Source organism: Halichoerus grypus, chromosome 3 (assembly GCF_964656455.1).
Source record: "Halichoerus grypus chromosome 3, mHalGry1.hap1.1, whole genome shotgun sequence".
Classification (NCBI taxonomy): Eukaryota; Metazoa; Chordata; class Mammalia; order Carnivora; family Phocidae; genus Halichoerus; species Halichoerus grypus.
The window spans coordinates 109,055,589-109,073,229 of record NC_135714.1 but is presented as its reverse complement, the minus strand read 5'-3'; the positions used below and the strand labels follow the sequence as shown (position 1 = coordinate 109,073,229).

At 35.4% G+C, this 17,641-nt stretch overlaps 1 non-coding gene across 1 annotated transcript; it reads right to left on the bottom strand.

The window, feature by feature from the left end:
* Positions 1–13,745: 13,745 nt before the first annotated feature.
* On the bottom strand, positions 13,746–13,845 carry LOC118527600 (U6 spliceosomal RNA). The gene has a single exon (XR_004913187.1). It is a non-coding gene; the product is annotated as a U6 spliceosomal RNA (small nuclear RNA).
* Positions 13,846–17,641: the final 3,796 nt, after the last annotated feature.

The window sequence follows — 17,641 nt, the reverse complement described above, 5'->3', positions numbered from 1 at the left end:
CGTGACGTAAAGAAACCGGGCGCGCATGCGTGGCAGGCTCTCCTGCACGGCCGAAGGGGCCTAGAACCGGAAATGCTCGGGCGGCCCTGCAGCATCGCTAGGGAGTGTTGGCAGTTAAGTTTTCAGACGGCCGGTTTACTGTGGATAAAAGAGCTAGACTGAAAGATGAGGCAGCTGGTAGGCTACTCACTTGACTGTCCGGAAAGCTATCTCCATTTCTATAAAGATTTTAAAACGATTTTAAAAAGTTCAAATGTTTAAATTTGACAGAACAGCACAGGGAAAAAAAAAATCATTACCTAGCTTAAACACCCTTTGTACCTCTGCGTTTACTCCATAGATTTTCCTAACTGTAATGAATGTGTATGGTGCTTTAAGAAACTGAACTCCATTCTTTATTTTGGTAAATTGCTGTTATGTAATTTGTATAGCAACTTACATTTAAGAGATCTCACACACTTTATGCAATGTACTGATTAAAGGAGACTTCTATAAGGTTGGAATGATCCATGTTTTGCAGATGAGAAAACATATTTATTAAGGATTTAAAACGAATGACACCACAAACGTAGATTTTTTTTTTTTTAAGATTTTATTTATTTATTTGAGAGAGAGAGTGGGGAGTGGTGGTGCTCAGTGCTCAACATGACAACACCTATTTCACCCATAACCCCTACCCTCCTCTCTTCTGGTAACCATCAGTTTATTCTCTATAGTTAAGAGTCTGTTTCTTGGTTTATCTCTCTTTTTTTCCTTTGATCATTTGTTTTGTTTCTGAAACTCCACATATGAGTGAAATCATATAACTTACTTCGTTCAGCATTATACTCTCTAGCTCCATCATGTTGTTGCAAATGGCAAGATTTCATTCTTTTTTATGGTTGAATAATATTCCATTCTATATATACCACAGCTTGTTTATCCATTCATCAATCAGTGGATACTTGGGCTCCTTCCATAGTTTGGCTATTGTAGATAATGCTGCTATAAACATCCTGGTGCATGTATCACTTTAAATTAGTGTCTTTGTATTTTTTGGGGGGGTGCAATTGCTAGATCATAGGGTAGTTCTATTTTTAACTTTTTGAGGAACCTCCATACAGTTCTCCAGACTGGCTGCACCACCTTGTGTTCCCACCAACAGTGCAAGGGGATTCCTTTTTCCCCACATTCTTGCCAACACATTGTTTCTTATATTGTTGATTTTAGCCATTCTGACAGGTGTGAGATGGTATCTCATTGTAGTTTTGATTTGCATTTCCCTGATGGTAAGTGATGTTGAGCACCTTTTTATGTGTCTGTTGGCCATTTGTATGGCTTCTTTAGAGAAATGTCTGTTCATGTCTCTGTCCATTTTTTAATTGGATTATTCATTTTTGGGTTGTTGAGATTTATCAGTTCTTTATATATTTTGGATACTAATGCTTTATCAGATATGTCATTTACAAATACCTTCTCCTATTCCATAGGTTGCCTTTTAGTTTTGCTGATTGTTTCCTTTTTTGTGCAGAAGCTTTTTATTTTGATGTAGTCCCAGTAGTTTATTCTTGCTTTTGTTTCCCTTGCCTCAGAAAACATATCTAGAAAGAAGTTGTTGCAGCCAATGTCATAGAAGTTACTGCCTATGTTCTCTTCTAGGATTTTTATGGCTTCAGGTCTCATATTTAGATCTTTCATCCATTTTGAAATCACTTTTGTGTATGGTGTAAGAAAGTGGTCCAGTTTCATTCTTTTGCATGTAGTTGACCAGTTTTCCCAACGTTTGATGAAGAGACTTTTTCCCATTGGGTATTCTTTCCTGCTCTCTCAAAGATTAATTGACCATAAATTGTGCATTTATTTCTGAGTTGTCTATTCTGTTCCATTGATCTATGTGTCTATATTTGTGGCAGTATGATACTGTTTTGATCACTATAGCTTTGTGATATAAATTGAAGTCTGGAATTGTGATGCCTCTAGCTTTTTTTTTTTTTTTTTTTTTTTCAAGATTCCTTTCACTATTTGGGGTCTTCTGTAGATCCTTACAAATTTTAGGATTGTTTATTCTAGCTCTGTGAAAAATACTGGTGGTCTTTTGATAGGGTTTGCTTTAAATATGTAGATTGTTTGGGTAGTATAGACATATTAATAGGATTTGTTCTTCCAACTCATGAGCATAGAATGGTTTTCCATTTCTTTGTGTCATCTTCAATTTCTTTCGTCAGTGTATTATAGTTTTTAGAGTACAGGTCTTTCATCTCTTTAATTAGGTTCATTCTTAAGTGTCTTATTATTTTTGGTGCAATTGTAAATGGGATCAGTTCTCTTTCTACTGCTTCATTATTGGTGTATGGAAATGCCACAGATTTCTGTACATTGATTTTGTATCCTGGCACTTCACTGAATTTGTTTATCAGTTCTAGCAGTTTTTTGGTGTAGTCCTTCTCGTTTTCTATATATAGTATCATGTCATCTGCAAATAGTGAAAGTTTTACTTCTTCCTTACCAATATGGATGCCTTATATTTCTTTGTGTTGTCTGTTTGCTGTGGCTAGGACTTCAAGTACTATATTGAATAAAAGTGGTAAGAGTGGACATCCTTGTCTTGTTCCTAACCTTAGGGGAAAGGCTCTCAGCTTTTCCCCATTGAGGATGATGTTACCTGTGGGTTTTTCATATATGGCCTTAATTATGTTGAGGTATGTTCCCTCTAAACCTACTTTGTTGAGGGTTTTTATTATGAATGGCTGTTGTACTTTGTTAAATGCTTTTTCTGCATCTATTGAGAAGATTAAATGGCTCTTCTCCTTTCTCTTATTGATTCGATGTATCATGTTGATTGATTTGTGAATACTGAACCACTCTTGCACCCAGGAATAAATCCCACTTGATTGTGCTGAATGATTTTTTTAATGTATTGCTGGATTTGGTTTGCTAGTATTTTCTTGAGGATTTTGCATCTAAGTTCATCAGAGATATTGGCCTGTAGTTCTGTTTTTTTGTGGTGTCTTTATCTGGTTTTGGTATCAGGGTGATGGGAACCTCCTAGAATAAATTTGGAAGTTTTCCTTCCTTTTCTATTTTTTGGAATAGTTTGAGAAGATTAGGTATTAACTCTTCTTTAAATATTTGAAAGAATTCACCTATGAAGCCATCTGGTCCTGGACTTCTGTTTGTTGGGATTTTTTAATTACTGATTTAATTTCTTTGCTGATTATCAGCACATTCAAATTTTCTATTTCTTCCTGTGTAAGTTTTGGTAATTCATGTTTCCAGGAATTTATCCATTTCTTATAGATTGTCCAATTTTTTGGCATATAGTTTTTTTATAATATTCTCTTATAATTGTATTTCTGTGCTATTGGTTGTTATTTCTCCTTTCTCGTTTGTGATTTTATTTATTTGGGTCTTTTCTCTTTCCTGATAGTTAATTTTTAAAATGGCAGTAAGTACATACCTATCAATAATTACTTTAAATGTAAATGTAAAAGTGCTTCAATCAAGACATAGAGAGGCAGAATGGATAAAAAAGAACACCCATCTATATTCTGCCTACAAGAGACTCACCTCAGACCTAAAGAAGAATACAGAGACTGAAAGTGAAGGGATGGAAATACATTCACTACACAAATGGAAGGCAAAAAAAGCCAGGGTAACAATACTTATATTAAGACAAAATAGACTTTAAAAATACAGTGTAACAAGACACAAAGAAGGGCATTATATAATGTTAAAATGATCAATCCAGTGAAAGGATATAGCAATTGTAAGTATCTATGCACCCAACACTGGAGTACATAAGTACATAAAGAAAATATTAATGACATAAAGGGAGAAATTGATGGTAATACAATAATAGTTGGGGACTTTAAAAATCCACTTACATCAATGGATAGGTCATCCAGGCAGAAAATGAGTAAGGAAACAATGTCTTTGAATAACACATTGGACCAGATGGACATAACAGACATATAAAGAACATTCTATACAAAAAGAACTCATTCTTTTCAAGTGCACATGGAACATTCTCCAGGATAGATCACATGTTAGGCCACAAAACAAGTCTCAATAAACTTAAGAAGACTGAAATCATATCATGCATCTTTTCAACCACAACAGTATGAAACAAAAAATGAATCAAGAAAAAAACTGGAAAAAAACACAAACCCGTGCAGACTAAACAACATGATACTAAACAACCAATGGGTCAATGAAGAAATCAAAGAAGAAATAAAAAATAAATAAATATGAAAATGAAAACACAATAGTCCAAAACCTCTGGTTCTAAGAAAGCAGTTCTAAGAGGGTAGTATATAGCAAACAAACCTAACTCAAGAAACAAGATAAAACTCAAACAATCTAACCTTACACTTAAAAGAACTAGAAAAAGAAGAACAAACAAAGCCCAAGGTCTGTAGAAGAAAGGAAATAATAAAGACTTCAGAGCTCCGGGTGCCTGGGTGGCTCAGTCGTTAAGCGTCTGCCTTTGGCTCAGGTCATGATCCCAGGGTCCTGGGATCGAGCCCCTCATCGGGCTCCCTGCTCTGTGGGAAGCCTGCTTCTCCCTCTGCCACTCCCCCTGCTTGTGTTCCCTCTCTCGCTGTGTCTCTCTCTGTCAAATAAATAAATAAAATCTTAAAAAAAAAAAAAAAAGACTTAAAGCAGAAATAAATTACATAGAGACTAAAAAACAAAAAACAATGAAACCAAATATAGTTCTTTTTTTAAAACTTTTTTTTTTAAAGATTTTATTTATTTATTTGACAGAGAGACAGAGAGGGAACACAAGCAGGGGGAGTGGGAGAGGGAGAAGCAGGCTTCCCACCAAGCAGGGAGCCTGATGTGGGGCTCGATCCTGGGACCCTGGGATCATAACCTGAGCCGAAGGCAGATGCTTAACGACTGAGCCACCCAAGTGCCCCTAAAACTCTTTTTAAAAAAATTTTTATTTACTTACTTGACAGGCACAGCAAGAGAGGGAACACAAGCAGGGGGGGCGGGAGAGGGAGAAGGAGGCTTCCCGCCAAGCAGGGAGCCCGATGCAGGACTCGATCCCAGAAACCGGGGATCATGACCTGAGCCAAAGGCAGATGCTTAATGACTGAGCCACTCAGGCACCCCTCAAAGATAGTTCTTTAAAAAGATAAACAAAATTGACAAACCAATAGCCAGACTCATCAAGAAAAAAAGAGAAAGGACAAAAATAAATAAAATCAGAAATGGAGGCAAGAAGTAACAACTGACACCACAGGAATACAAAGGATTATAAGAGAATATTATAAAAAATAATATGCCAACAAACTGAACAACTTAGGAGAAATGGATAAATTTCTAGAAACATACAATCTTCCAAAACTGAACCAGGAAGAAATAGAAAATCTGAATAGACCAATTACAAGTAATGACATTGAAGTAGTAATCAAAAACTACCAAAAATTAAAGTCCAGGACCAGATGGATTCACAAATGAATTCTACCAAACATTTAAAGAGGACTCAATGCCAGGATGCCTGGGTGGTTCAGTCGGTTAAGTGTCTGCCTTCGGCTTAGGTCATGATCCCAGGTTCCTGGGATAGGGTCCTGCATGGGGCTTTCTGCTCAGTGGGGAGCCTGCTTCTCCCTCTCCCTCTGCCATTCCCTCTGCTTGTGTGCTCTCTCTCTCTCTGATAAATAAAATCTTAAAAAGAAGAAGAAGATTCAATGCCTATTCTCCTCAAACAATTCCAAAAAATAAAAGAGGAAGAAAAGCTTCCAAATACATTATGTGAGGCTAGCATTACCCTGATAACAAAACCAGACAAAACACCACAAAAAAAGAAAACCAGAGGCCAATGTCCCTGATAAACAAAGATGTAAAAATCCTCAACAAAATGTTAACAAACCATATTCAACAATACATTAAAAAGATCAGTCACAATGTTCATGTAGGATTTATTCCTCGGCTATAATGATGGTTCAATATTCACAAATCAATCAATGTGATACACATTAACAAGATGAAGGATAAAAAAATCATGTTATCATCTCAATAGATGCAGGAAAAGCATCTGACCAAAATTCAACATCTGTACATTATAAAGATTCTCAGCAAAATGAAAAACCCACAGGTAACATCATACTCAATGGTAAAAAACTGAAAGATTTTCCTCTAAGATCAGGACTAAGACAAGGATGTGCATTCTCTTCACTTTCATTCTCCATAGTACTGAAAGTCCTAGCCATAGCAATAGACAAGGAAAAGAAGAGACATTTGTATTGGTAAGGAAGAATTTAAATTGCCACTATTTGCAGATGACAGGTTATGTAGAAAACCCTAAAGACTACTAAACAACTATTAGAATAAGTGAATTCAGTAAATTTGCAGGGTAAAAAATTAATACCCAGAAATCAGTTGCATTTCTATACACTAATAACAGAGTAGCAGAGAGAGAAATTAAGAAAACAGTTTCATTTACAATTGCACCAAAAAGAATAAATTACCTAGGAATAAACTTAACCAAGGAGGTGGAAGACTTATACTCTGAAAATTGTAAAATATTGATGAAACAAATTGAAGACGGGACAAATAAATGGAAAGATATTCTATGCTCATAGATTGGAAAAACTAATGTTGTTAAAATGTCCATATACCCAAAGCAATCTACAGAATCAATGCAACCCTTACCAAAATACCAGTAGAATTTTTCACAGAATTAGAGCAAATAATACTAAAATTTGTGTGGAACCACCAATGACCCCAAGTAGCCAAAGCAATCCTGAGAAAGAAAAAAAAAGCTACAGACATCACAATTCTAGATTTAAGAGACATTACAAAGATGTCATAATCAAAACAATATGGTACTGGCACAAAAATAGACACATACATCAATGAAAGAGACAGGGAACCCAGAAATAACCCCACATTTATATGATCAATTGATCTATGACAAAGGAGGCAAAAAATATCCAATGGGGAGAAAACAGTATCTTCAATAAATGGTGCTGGGAAACTGGACAGCCACATACAAAAGAATGAAACTGGACTGTTTTCTCAAACCATGCGCAAAAATAAACTCAAAATGGATTAAAGACCTAAATGTGAGACCTGAAACCATAAAATTCCTGGAACAAAATATAGACAGTAATTTTTCTGACATCAGCCATAGAAACATTTTTCTGGATATGTCTCCTGAGGCGAGGGAAACAAAAGCAAAAATAAACTATTGGGACTACACCAAACTAAAAAGCTTTTGCATAGCAAAGGAAACGATCAACAAAACAAAAAAGGAACCTACTGAATGGGAGAAGATATTTGCAAATGATATATCTGATAATGGGTTAATATCCAAAATATATGAGGAACGTATACAACTCAACACAAAAAAAGCAAATAATCCAATTAAAAATGGACAGAGGACCTGAATAGACATTTTTATAAAGAAGACATCCAGGGTGTCTTCTGGGTGGCCTGGGTGGCTCAGTCAGTTAAGCATCTGCTCAGGTCATTATCCCAGGGTCCTGGGATCGAGCCTCATGTCGGGGTCCCTGCTCAGCAGGGAGTCTGCTTCTCTCTCTGCCCCCCATGCTCTCTTTCTCAAATAAATAAATAAAATCATTAAAAAAAAAGACATCCAGATGGCCAACAGACACATGAAAAGAGGCTCAACATTACTAATCATCAGGGATATGCAAATCAGTGAGATATCACTTACACCTGTCACAATGGTAGAATGAAAACGACAAGAAATAACGAATGTTGGCAAGAGAAAAAGCACTGGCACCCTGTTGGTAGGAATGTAAATTGGTACAACAACTGTGGAGAACAGCATAGAGGTTCCTCAAAAAATTAATAATAGAAATAGCATATAATCCAGAGGTGCCTGCGTGGCTCAGTTGGTTAAACATCCAACTTTTGATTTCAGCTCAGATCATCATCTCAGTGTCATGAGGTCAAGCTGTGCGTCAGCATGGAGCCTGCTTAGGATTCTCTCTCTCCCTCTCCCTCTGCCCCTTCCCCCACTAACACACACACTCTCTCTCTCAAATAAATAAATAAATCTTAAAAAAAAAAGAAAAAGATATAGTATATGATCCAGTAATTCCACTACTGGGTATTTACCTAAAGAAAACAAAGCACTAATTTGAAAAGATGTATGCACCCCTATGTTTACTACAGCGTTATTTACAATAGCCAAGATATGAAAGCAACCCAATGTCCATCGATAGATGAATAAAGAATACACACACACACACGCACGCACACTGGAATATTATGTAGTCAAAAAAAGGATGAGATCTTGTCATTTGCAATAACATAAATAGACATAGAAAGTATTATGCTAAGTGAAATCAGAGAAAGATAAATAGCATATGATTTCACTTAAATGTGGAATCTAAAAGGCAAAATGAATAAACAAACCAGAAGCAGAATCAGATATATAAATATAGAAAACAAACTGATGGTAGCTAGAAGGCAGAAGGCTGGGAGATGTCAAAATGGGTGAAAGGGAATGGAAGATACAGGCTTCTAATTATGGAAGTCATGGAATAAAAGGTATAGCACAGGGAATATGTCAATAATATAATAGCATTGTATGGTGACAGGAGGCAGCTACACTTCTGGTGAACATAGCATAATATATAGAGTTGTTGAATCACTATGTTATATACCTGATACTAATATACTAATATTGTGTGAACTATATTCAAAAAATAAATAAAATTTAAAACCAAAAATTCTAAAATTTATATGGAGAGGCAAAAACCCCAGAATAGCCAACACAATATTGAAAGAGAAAAACAAATTTGGAGGTTAGATACCACCTGATATCAAGAGTTAATATGAAGATACAGTAATCAATACAGTGAGGTATTGGTGAAAGAACAGACAAGTACGTCAATGGAAAAGAATATAGAGCTCAGAAATAGACCCACCTAAATATAGTCAACTGATTGTTGACAAAGGAGCAAAGGCAATACAATGGAAGAAAGATAAGTCTTTTCAACAAATGGTGCTAGAACAGCAGGATATCCAAGTGCAAAAAAAAAAAAAAGTAGACACAGACCTTATGACCTTCACAAAAAAATTTTTTTAACATTTTATTTATTTATTTGACAGAGAGAGACACAGCAAGAGAGGAAACACAAGCAGAGGGAGTGGGAGAGGGAGAAGCAGGCTTCCCGCTGAGCAGGGAGCCCGATGAGGGGCTCGATCCCAGGTCCTGGGATCATGACCTGAGCCGAAGGCAGATGCTTAACAACTGAGCCACCCAGGTGCCCCAACCTTCACAAAATTTAACTAAAAATGGATCATAAACCTAAAAAATAAAAACCAAAACTATAGTCCTTGTAGTAGATAACATTGTCAGAGAAAGACATACCATGATTTCACTCATGTGTGGAATTTAAGAAACAAAACAAATGATCAAAGGAAAAAAAAGAGAGAGAGACAAACCAAGAAACAGACTCTTAACTGTAGAGAACATACTGATCATTTCCAGAAGGGAGGTGGGTGGGGGAATGGGTTAAGTAGGTGATGGGGATTAAGGAGTGCATTTGTAATGTGCATTGGTTGATATGTGGAAGTGTTGAATCACTATATTATACACCTGAAACTAATATTACACTGTATGTTAACTAACTGGAATTTATTTTTATTTTTTTTAAGATTTATTTATTTATTTATTTGAGAAAGAGAAAGAGAGCACTAGGGAGAGGCAGAGGGAGCAGCAGACTCCCTGCTGAGCAGGGAGCCTGATGCGGGCTTGATCCCAGGACCCCAGGATCATGACCTGAGCCGAAGGCAGATGCTTCAGTTACTGAACCACCCAGGTGCCCCAACTAACTGGAATTTAAATAAAAACTTTTTAAAAATTTATTTTCTGGTTCTTTTTGTAGTTCTTTCTTTTCTCTTGATCTCTTTTTTTGTGATTGATGAGTATAGTATTTTGTTTGGCTTTCTTTCTCTTTATTTTTTGTGTATCTATCATAGTTATTCGATTTGTGGTCACCATGAGGTTCATATATAACATTATAAGTAAATAGCAGTCCATATTAATTTGATGGACATTTAAGTTCAAACACATTCTTTAGCAACAACAACAACAACAAAACAGAAAAAGAAAAAGATTTTTTCTTTTTTGTTTTCCCCTTGTCTTCCTTTTCTACTCTTTTCTCTGTATTTTATGTATATGTTGTCATATATTACATCTTTTTTTCCCTATATTTCTTATGTCCAGTTATGGCCATTTGTTTTCCATTTAAAGAAGTTCCTTTAACATTTCTTGGAAGCTTGGCATAGTGGTGATAAACTCCTTTATCTTTATCTATCCTTTATCTTGTTTGTCTGGGAGACTCTTTGTCTCTCTTTCAAATCTGGATGATAACATTGCCAGGTATGGCAGTCCTTGTTGTAGGTTTTTTTCCTTTCAGTACTTTGAATATAACATGCCAGTCCATATGGCTTACAAAGTTTTTGCTGAAAAATCATCTGAGAGCCTTATAGGTTTTCCTTTGTAGGTAACTTTTCATTTCTCTCTTGCTTCTTTTAAGATGCTTTGTCTTTAACCCTTGGCATTTTAATTATTATCTGTTGCGATGTGGACCTCCTTGTGTTCAACTTGTCTGGAACTCTCTCTGCTTCTTTGACTTGAATATTTATTTCCCTCCCTAGGTTAGGAAAGTTTTCAGTTATTATATCTTCAGATAAATTTCCTACACCTTTCTCTCTCTTCTTCCGGGACACCTATAATGCAAATGTTTGTTCACTTGATGTTGTCTAAGGAATCTCTTAATCTATCCTCATTTTTTTTCAGTTCTTTTCTCTTTTTGCTATTCAGCTTGTGTGCTTTCTATTCCCTTGTCTTCCAGATCACTGTTACGTTCTTCCACATCCTCTAATCTGTTGATTTCCTCTAGTTTGTTTTTTATTTCAGTTATTGTATTCTTCAACTCTGATTGGCTCTTTTAATGTCTTCTATCTCTTTATTGAAAGTGTCATTGACTTAGTCCAATCTTTTCTCCAGCCCAGTGAGTATCTTATGATCATTACTTTAAATTCTTTATCGAGCATATTGCTTATCTCTGTTTCATTTAGGTCTTTTTCTGAGGTTTTTTCTTGTTCTTTCTTTTGGAGCATATTCCTCTATTTCCATTTATGTGACTTTCTGTGTTTGTTTCCGTGGATTAGAACTACTTCTCCTAATGTTTAAGGAGTTGTGTGTGGAATCCCCTATGCAAACTGTGTGTGCCTAATGACTTTTTCTGGCTGGCTGGAGTTGTGGCTGTATATGCTAGTCTTTTATACCATGGCTTTTTATAGAAAGAATACCAATAAAAAGAATAATAAAAGAAAAAAGAAAATAATAAAATAAAAGAAGAAAACAAAAAGAAAAAAGTAAAAAGAGAAAGAACAAAAAGAAGAGAATTTTAAAAAGAGAACAAGAAATAAAAGAACAAAACCAAAAAAAAAAAAATAACAAAACAAGACAAATTTTACAAAGTAAAATAAAATTAAATTAAAATTAAAAACACACACACACACAAACCACAAAACTGCAGCTTGTTTTCTGTGCCTCAGCACCTCAAGGCAGCTGGTGTGGGCTTGTGGTCCCCGGGCTTGCTGGGGTCAAAGGCTCACTGTAAGCCAACCCTAGTGGGTCTGGACTTTTAAGGTGGAAGGGGAGAGAGTGTTCCCGCAATTCCTCAGCACTTTTTAACCATGGCTTTTTTTCCTGTGTCCCAGTGTGTCCAGGGTTGGTGTGGTCTTGTAGACCCTGGGCTCGCTGAAGTTGCAAGCTCATAAAGATGACCAGACCCACATGTTACATAGTCTGGACCCTGCTCCATTCTAGGCTCTTATGGTGGGGTGGGAACCCCAAACTATGTCATTCTCCAGTCCCTCTGATTTGGAGAGCTTTCCCACAGCTCCTCCGATGTTTGGCAGATTTCTAGTGTGTCTTTTATATGCTAGTTGCTTTTTTAAACTTTGGTTTTTTTCCTATGCCCAAGGACAGAGGGATCTGTTCCTGGTCCCTCAATACTATCCTTCCCCACTACTGTTTGCAGTGTTGGGGGTGGGGATTCCCTTTGTTACTGTAGCTCTGTCTCTCTTGTTCTCTGGCCATTCTCTTTGTCTTTGGTTGTTCAGTCAGACTTCAGTTCTTTCTCACGTGGAATTGTTGTGTTAATAGGTGTAAGTTGGTGTGTTCTGTGAAGGAGGTGAATTCAGAGTCTTCCTATGTTGCCATCTTGAATGGGAATCTCCTGTATTTTAAATTTTATTTTCAGTTCTTCACTGCTGGTACATAGTAAAGCAATTGACTTTTATATTTTAACCTTGTATCCTGCAGCCTTGCTATTATAATCATGGAGGTACAGGAGATTTTTTGTCAATTGTTTTGGTTTTTCTACATAGCTGATCATGTCATCTGGGAAAAAAGACAGTTTACTATCTTTCTCTCCAATTTGTATACCTCTTATTTCCTTTCCTAGCCTTATTGCATTAGCTAATACTTGGACTGTGGTGTTGAAAACTAGTGCCTTGTTACTGATCTTAGTGGGAAAACTTATACTAGTCTCTCACCATTAAGTATTATTAGGTATAGGGTTTTTTGTAGATGTTCTTTATTCATTTGAGGAAGATCCCTTCTATTCCTAGATTATTGAGAATTTTAATCATCATGGGTGTTGGATTTTGTCAAATACTTTCTCTGCATATTTTGAAATGATCATGTGGTTTTTCTCTTTTTAGCCTATCAGTGTGATGGATTACATTAATTGATTTTTTAATGTTGAACCTGCCTTACATACCTGAGATAAATCTCACTTGGTAGTGGTATATAAATCTTGTTTGATTCAATTTGCTAATATTTGTTGAGAATTTTTACATTTATGTTCATGAGAGATATTGATCTATAGTTTTTTTATGTTTTATTTTTGAAAAATAGAAGTTAGTTTTATGATAGGAAAAAAGGAACATTGTAAATAGAATTTCGTTTAATTTTAAATGTACCCATCCAACTTCTGGGAAATAAGAAATGTATTTTATAGGCCTTGCCTCATATTAGGGTAACCTAATTTTGCACACTTAAAACTTATATTAGGAAATAGTCACATGTTGACCCTCTTGAACTCACAATGTTCATTTAGTAATCAAAATGTAAAAGGCATTCATTTGTCATCATTGAAATCAAGCTCTTTTTTTCTTTTTACTTTTTTATCCTCTTTATCCATTTCTCCCACCCCTCACACTCTGCCTCTGGCAACCACCAATCTGTTCTCTGTATCTATGAGCTTGTTTGTTTTGTTTTTGTTTGTTCATTCTGTATTTTGGGATTCCACATATAATAAAGATCATATGGTACTTGTCTTTCTCTGACTAATTTCACTTAGCGTACTGCCCTGTAGGCCTATCCATGTTGCTATAAGTGGCAAGATTTCTTCTTTATTATGGGTGAATAATTTTCCATTGTATATACATACCATAATTTCTTTATTCTTTCACCTATCAGTGGACACTTGGTTTGGTTTTGTATCTTGCCTACTGTAGATAATGTTGTAGTAAACATAAGGGTGTATATATCTTTTAGAATTAGTTTTTGTTTTCTTTGTATAGATATCCAATATTGGAATTACTGGATCATGTAGTAGTTCTATTTTTAAGTTTTTGATGAACCTCCATGCTGTTTTCTATAGTGGCTCACCAATTTACATTTCAATCCACAGCATACAAGGATTTACTTTTCTCCATATCCTTGCCATCACTTATCTCTTGCCTTTTTTTTTTTTTTTAGTATGGAATGCTTCATGAATTTGCGTGTCACCCTTGTGCAGGGGCCATGCTAATCTTCTCTGTACCATTCCAATTTTAGTGCTCGCCAAAGCGAGCACTCTCTTGCCTTTTTGATAATAGCTATTCTTACAGTGTGATATGATATCTCATTGTGGTTTTGATTTCATTTCCCTGATGATTAATGAAGTTGAGCATCTTTTATTGTGTCTTTTGTCTCTCTCTGTGTCTTCTTTGGAAAAGTGTCTGTTGAGATCTCCTGCCCATTTTTTAATTGGATTGTTTGTTTGTTTTTTGCTATTGAGTTGTATGTGTTTTTCATATATTTTGGATATTAATCCTTTATTACATATAAGACTTTCAAGTATTTTCTCCCATTCACTAGGTTGCCTTTCCATTTTGTGAATGGTTTCTTTTGTTGTGCAGAAGCTTTTTAGTATTACGTAGTCCCACTTACTTATTTTTGCTTTTGTTGCTTTTGCTTTGGTGTCAGATTCTAAAATTCTCAACAAGACCTATGCCAAAGAGCTTACCACATATGTTTTCTTCTAGGAGTTTTATGGTTTCAGGTCTTACATTAACATCTTTAATCCATTTTGAATGTATCTTTGTGTATAGTGTAATTTACTGGTCTAGTTTTATTCTTTTGCATGTTAGGATTTCTGAACACCATTTAGTGAACAGAGTCTCCTTTTCCCATGGTATATTCTTTCCTCTTTTGTTGTAAATTAATTGGCCATGTAAATGTGGGTTTATTTCTGGGCTCTCTATTCTGTGCCCCTGATCTATGTCTGCTTTTATGCCACTACCACACTGTTTTAATTAGTATAACTTTGTAATGGAGTTTGAAATCAGGGAGTGTGATGCCTCCAGCTTTGGTCTTCTATCTCAAGATTGCTTTGGCTGTTCAAGGTTTTTTGTGGTTCCATACAAATTTTAGGATTGTTTGTTCTGTTTCTTTGAAAAATTCCACTGGAACTTTGATAGGAATTGCACTGAATTTCTAGATTAATTTGGGAAGTGAGGACATTTTAGCAATAATCAGTCTTCCAACCCATTGGCACAGAATATCTTTCCATTTGTTTGTGACTTCAATGTCTTTTATTAATGTCTGACAGTTATTAGTATACAGGTCTTTCACCTCCTTGGTTAAATTTACTCTTAGATATATATATATTTTTAAAGATTTTATTTATTTATTTGACAGAGAGAGACACAGCGACACAAGCAGGGGGGAGTGGGTGAGGGAGAAGCAGGCTTCCCACCGAGCAGGGAGCCCGATGTAGGGACTCAATCCCAGGACCCTGGGATCATGACCTGTGCTGAAGGCAGGAGCTTAACGACTGAGCCACCCAGGCACCCTCAGGTGTATTTTTTTGAAGCAGTTGTAAACAGGGTTGTTTTATTTCTCTTTCTGATAGTTTATTATTAATGTATAGAAGCATAACAGATTTTTATTATTTTTAATATTTATTTATTTATTTAGAGCATGAGCAGTGAAGGATGGGGCAGAGGGAGATGGAAAGAGAGAATCTTAAGCAGGCTCTACACGAGCTCGATCTCATGACCCTGAGATTATGACCTAAAGCCGAAATCAATAGTCAGACACTTAACAGACTGAGCCACCCAGGCACCCCAAAAAGTAATAGATTTTTGAGTATTGATTTTGTATCTTGCAACTTTACTAAATTTGTTTATTAGTGATAACAGTTTTTTTTGTTGGGGCCTTTAGGGTTTTCTATATATTAAATCATGTCTTCTGCAAATAGAGACAATTTTACTTCTGTTTTTTTCTAATTCTGATAATTTTTTTTTCCTTGCTTGATTGCTCTAGTTAGAGTTTCAAGTATTGTGTTGAATAGAAGTGGTGAAAGTGAACACCCTCATCTTGTTCCTGGTCTTAGAGGAAAAGTTTTCAGTCTTTCACCATTAAGTATGATGTTAGCTATGGCCTTATCATATATGGTCTTTCTTATGTTGAGGCATATTCCCTCTATACCCACTTTATTGAGAATTTTTATCATAAATGGATGTTAGTTTTTTTCAAATGCCTTTTCTGCATCTATTGAGATGATCATATGATTTTTGTACTTCATTTTGCTAACGTAGTGAATCACATTTACTGGTTTGTGGATGTTGAACCATCCTTGCATCCCTAGAATAAATGCCTCTTGATCATGGTGTATGATCCTTTTTATGTATTGTTGACTTTGGCTTGCTTATATTTTGTTGAGGTTTTTAATGTTTATCAGGGATATTGGCCTGTAACATTGTTTTCTTGTGGCATCTTTGTCAGGTTTTGATACCAGAGTACTGCCGGTCCCATAAAATGAGTTTGGATGAATTCCCTCCACTTCAGTTTTTAACAAGAGCTTGAGAAGGGTTGGTGTTAATTCTTTGAATGCTTGGTAGAATTTATCACTGAAGCTGTATGTTCTTGGACTTTTGTTTATTGGGAAGTTTTTGGTTACTGATTCAGTCTCCTTACCAGTAATCAGTTTGTTCAGATTTTCTATGTCAGCATGATTCAGTCATGGTAGAATGTATGCTTATAGGAATTTATCCATTTCTTTTAGGTTGTCCAAGTGCTTGGCATCTACTTGTTCATAGTAGTCTCTTATGATCCTTTGAATTTCTGTGGTATCCCGTTGTAATATCTCTTTCATTTCTGACTTATTTGAGTCCTTTTTTTTCTTGATGACTCTTGCAAAAGTCTTGTTACTTTTGTTTATCTTTGCAAAGGACAACCTCTTAGTTTCACTGATCCTATTGTCTTTTTAGTCTCTATTTCATTTATCTCTGCTATAATCTTTTTTATTTCCTTACTCCTATTAACTTTTTTTTTTTTTTTGTCCTGTAAGGTGTAAAGTTAGGTTGTTTATTTGAAACATCTCTTGTTTCTTGAGGTAGGCATTTATCACTGTGAACTTTGCTCTTAGAAGTGCTTTGGGTGCCTCACACAAATTTTGGTATGTTAGATTTCCATTTTTATTTGTCTCAAGGTATTTTTTTCTTTCTCTTTTGATATTTTCTTTGCCTCATTGGTTGTTTGGTAGCACATTGTTTAGTCTCCACATATTTTTGAATTTTTGAGTCTTCCTGTAATTAATTTCTAATTTTATACTATTGTGCTTGGAAAAAAATGCTTGATATGACTTCACTTCTCCTAAATTTATTATGATTTGTTTTCTGTTCTAACATATGATCTATCCTGCAAAATGTTTCATCTGTGCTTTGGAAGGATATGTACTCTGTTATTTTTGGATGTAATGTTCTAATTATATCTGTTAAATCCATCTGATCTAATTTATCATTTAGGCCAATGATCCTGTATTGATTTTTTATCTGCTTGATCTATCCATTGCTATAAGTGGGGTGTTAAAACCTCCTACTATTATTATATTGCAGTCTATTTCTCCTTTTAGGCCTATTAATATTTGCTTTCTATACTTAGGTGCTTCTTATTGAGTACATAAATATTTATAAGTGTTATATCCTCTTGATGGATTGACCTCTTTATCATGATGTAAGTCCCATCTTTGTCTCTTATTACAACTTTGTTTTAAAGTCTTTTTGTCTGTTATAAGTATAGCTACTCTAGCTGTTTGTTTGTTTCCATTAGCATGGAATATCTTTTTCCATCCTTTCACTTTAAGTCTGTTTGAGTCCTTACATCTAAAGTGAGATTCTTGTGGGGAGCATATAGGTGGGTCTTGTTTTTTGTTTTTGTTTTTTAATCCACTCAGCCAGTCTATGTCTTGATTGAAGAATTTAGTCCATTTGTATTTAAAGTAATTATTGATAAGCATGTGCTTATTGCCATTTCATTATTGTTTACTGGCTGGTTTTGTACTTCCTCTCTGTTTCCTTTCTTCTTTTGCTCTCTTCCCTTGTG